The sequence below is a fragment of the Heliconius melpomene genome, chromosome 7 (assembly GCF_056956725.1).
Source record: "Heliconius melpomene rosina isolate 202511_hmr_F chromosome 7, ASM5695672v1, whole genome shotgun sequence".
NCBI classification, from domain to species: Eukaryota; Metazoa; Arthropoda; class Insecta; order Lepidoptera; family Nymphalidae; genus Heliconius; species Heliconius melpomene.
The window spans coordinates 14386549-14390657 of record NC_140395.1 but is presented as its reverse complement, the minus strand read 5'-3'; the positions used below and the strand labels follow the sequence as shown (position 1 = coordinate 14390657).

General features: G+C 37.6%; 1 pseudogene; it reads right to left on the bottom strand.

Annotated features, from left to right (window-relative positions):
- Nucleotides 1–973: 973 nt before the first annotated feature.
- Nucleotides 974–2040, bottom strand: LOC146537969 (uncharacterized; annotated as a pseudogene).
- Nucleotides 2041–4109: the final 2069 nt, after the last annotated feature.

The following is a 4109-nucleotide window of genomic DNA, read 5'->3' as shown; positions in this document are numbered from 1 at the left end:
TATACTATAATATTCTCTTTGTCCGACAAAATATACATTGTCATAGTAAACATAGTGACAATCATACGATAGGAACGAGAAATAAAGATAAAATTGTTACTCTAAGTTTTCGCCTCCAAAAAGTTAATAAATCTTTTATGGGTCTGAGTATACGTGTATATAATAAAATTCCGCAGTGTATTCTTAGTTTGCCACTACAAAAATTTAAAATATCTGTAAAAAAAATTCTAACAAGTAAAGCTTATTACACTGTTCAAGAATATTTAGAGGATAAGCATGTATGGAATTAATGTCTATTGAATGTAATGCAGGATAGCTGCCAGCTAATGTAATAGATTGTACCATTGATTTTGAAAAGAGCAACTGTTGAGTTTCTTGCCGGCTCTTCTCAGCAGAACTGCCTTCCGAACCGGTGGTAGCTTTTTGTTCATATGTTCATTCGACGATTCAAAAGTGCTTATAATAATTGCCTATTTGAATAAAGAATATTTTGAATTTGAATTTGAATTCATTGTAAATTTCTACCAGATTATCTAGGACTACAGCCAGAGCGTCATCTGAAGCTTCCATCATAAGCTTAGTTCCAATATAGATCATAATTTATCATCATGAGCTAGTTCATACGCTATAGTAATATTAGTTCCGCGTATAAAATAAAATAGACTGAGATCCCAGGACCCTAGTAGACCTACGTCATTTTAGTAAAGCTGAAATTTTGAAGATTACTAGTCTAATAAGTACGTAAGAGTGTATGCGTACTTACTAACTTGAAAGTGAGGCCCTTTCAAAGATAGCGCCAATTCAAGGTACACGCTCACCTACGTTAAAGTTAAAACGCTCGTATTTAAATATATTTTTGAGAAAAATGTAAAAAAAAAATATTATAACCCTGGTATAACCCTTTACGTAGGCTTTACTCTTGCCAGACGTCCTAAAGATTATTTAATATTGGGACAAAATACGTATACTTCTTCTACTTCTTCTTGGCATTAATCCTGTGCTGTGGGTTCTTTTGGAAGAACGTAGTATCAGACGCAATATAGGTTCTCAGAATATTACGAAGCACTCTCTCTGTATTACGAAGTCAGTATCTAAAACCCCCGTGAACATGTTCATACGGCTCAGCACTGACTGACTGTTCAAATCTTCCCCAACAACAAACAACCATTTCGGTAGACGGTATAGCAAGTAGAACCTCTTCATTCTGCTTTCAGAATGACGCTTTTTTGGACACGCTACAGCCGGCCTGCGGCGCGTAGGCACTAATTTAGTTGGTAGTTACGCCTTCAATCAGCACCCTTATACGCATCAAGTTATTGCAGCGACCATCAGCTTCAAGAAGCCAGTTCTGAAGCTCTTCAGAAAGAACTACTGCCACACAGTTTTTACCTGAGGGTGACCCGGTGTATATAAGGCGGTAACCCTGTCCGTTATTGCGAGGCTTATTGCCCTTCCGGCAAGCTTCCTGGAGGAAAGCACACTGGACCCGAAGTCTTATAAGTACATCTGGGAGTTCTCTGCGTCGTCCGGTTAGAGAGCCAATATTCCACGTTGCAAAGCGGAGTTTCTGTCTGGGTGCTAGAGTTTTAAGCAGTATTCGTACTTGACACGTTGTTGCGTTCCATATTAGCGGCGGATGGCGGTTTTTAAATGGAGCAACTGCCATTTGACTTCCAAAACCACTTTGAAAAATTACGCTATAATTTTACATATATTATTTATGGACTATTTTAAGACCCCTTATAAGCACCTAAACCGATCTGATGGCTCAATCATCCCCCCAGATAGAGATGTACCTTTATTTTGCGCTACTTCTGGAAGGGCCCCACTTTCAGGTTAGTGAGTACGCAAACTTTTATAAAATTACGTCGGTCTGGAGGCCCTAGGAACTTGAAGTAAAAAACTACGAAACTGGAACCACATGCAACCTAAATGGACATTAGAAAGATAAAAGTAATTTTAATTAATATAATGTAAACTACCGGTACAGGCTGCACTAATCCCTGTACTTATTTGTTTATGAGGCCCCCTCCAACCTCAAACTTCCTGTTAAGTAGATACTATGCGTTTTTTCAAGGGCTTATTTAGGATTTGATCAAGGGAATTTGCACCATTTGGAGGCCCCCCTGGACCCGAGGCCCGGGGCGGTACGACGTTTGACGTTTCGTTCACGTGAAATTTAAACATCTTTTCGAGATGATGTTATATACATATTTTGAAGATAGTTCAACTCTCTCGGTAAGTAATCCTGCCACCCCCTGGTGACGTTTCCGTTATAATTCGAGACAGTAAGCGATCACAATATGTTTTTGGTTTAAAAGATTGGTACAATATCTTTTTATAGGAATACTTTTATCCGCAGCTTTATTTATTTTGTTGGTTAAAAAATAATATATTTCTTGCACATTATTAGAATCTAACATATGATCAAAACCACTTTTTCATAAATTTTGTATTATAATTACGTTTTTGGAGGAAGTTTCCTTCAGTATCGATATTCAAACTGTTCATTGTTCACCAGGGGCGGACTAACCCCGTGAGAGGTCGCTATCGCTATCGCTGATATTTTAATAGTTTTATGTTATAAGCGATATGTGATGTACCAGTAGGTACAGGAAACAGCGCAGCAGCAGGTAAGACACGTGCTCGTGGATATTTCGCGGATGGCGTAATATTTTTTCCAATGACGTAGAGGCCTTCCTGATGTCGTCGTTGCAGACAGGGCTGCCAAATAAATGCAATAAAAACATTTTACGAAAGTTTCAGAAAGGCTGAGACAAATGTGAAGAAACGTCCCTTTGTTCTACTTTTTTTGTCTGTAGCGCTGTTGCGTGGTCGGTGATGGAACCCAATACAACTAAATTATAGGGCCATTACGCGGCGCAGTGGCGCAGTGGCACAGCAGCTTTACTGTGAACGTCATAATTGTGAATTTGATTCCCAGTCCCAGTTCCCAGGAATGACTAGTCGCCATTCAGCAGGCAATGTCTCGATAATTGAGGCTCCTATTGTATGATGCAGTTAATAATTACAAATGCAGGTAAATTTATGCGAAATGCAAAGTGTATAATATTAAAACAAAAAAAATAAAAATGATATGATTACAAAATGACAAGCGCGTGATAGCCCTGTCGGCGACGGGCCAGTGGGTATTTCGCGTGACTCGGTCACGGCCAGTACCTAGTACCTGCCCATCGCTTTGCGCTTATTTTGTCTGAATAAACCAAAGAAATATAATAGAAAATATCTATATCAAAATATATATATTTTCTTGATAATAAGTTTTTTAATTATCGCACACTTAGGTATTGCAATAGCTTCTGATAGCTTATCTTACATCCAAACAACACCAGAAGAGAATCCACGTCATGTACACAAGCTTATAATTACAATGTTACAAAATAAAAAATCAGTTTCAATTAGCGCGAGACACAAAAATGTAAAATCAACAGTTTGTTGACTTGAGAGTTAGTGAAGCATTAGACGGCCTGAGCCGGGGCGGCGCCGCCCCGCGCCCCGCCCCCCGGCGCCGCCCGCTGCGCGCGCGCCTCTACGAGCCTCTACGCGCTTCTACGCGAACTGTCGATTGGATTTCGCTTAAAATACGAGTGATTTTACTTAAACAAACGATCAATTGCCATGAAAGTTAGGTTCCGGTAGGTCCTTGTCATCGATAATAATGGAATATCGCATGAGCTTCTTTCTCTCAAGATATCTAAATTATTGGTAAAAAAATCGAAGAATATTGTAAGTTAGTTATATTACTGTTATTTTAAAAGTACCTTATTGCAAAGTGAATAATTAAACTAAAACGTAAAATTGAAAAAGAAAACTGTACATACATTTTTAAAACATATGAAAGTCTCAATAGACTCTATCTAAGAAGGTACGCAGATAAGTCCCTTTTTAACCGACTTCTGTAAGAAAAGGAGGTTATCAATTCGACTGTATTTTTTTTTTTTTTGTATCTATCATAAAAAAATTGTCAAAAGTAAAAATCACGTTTATATAAATAAATGAATTATTAAATCTATTTAAAAATAAAAAAAATATGTGTAGAAATATGAATATGTATTAAAATAATCATAATTTTTAACAAAAAAAACCGA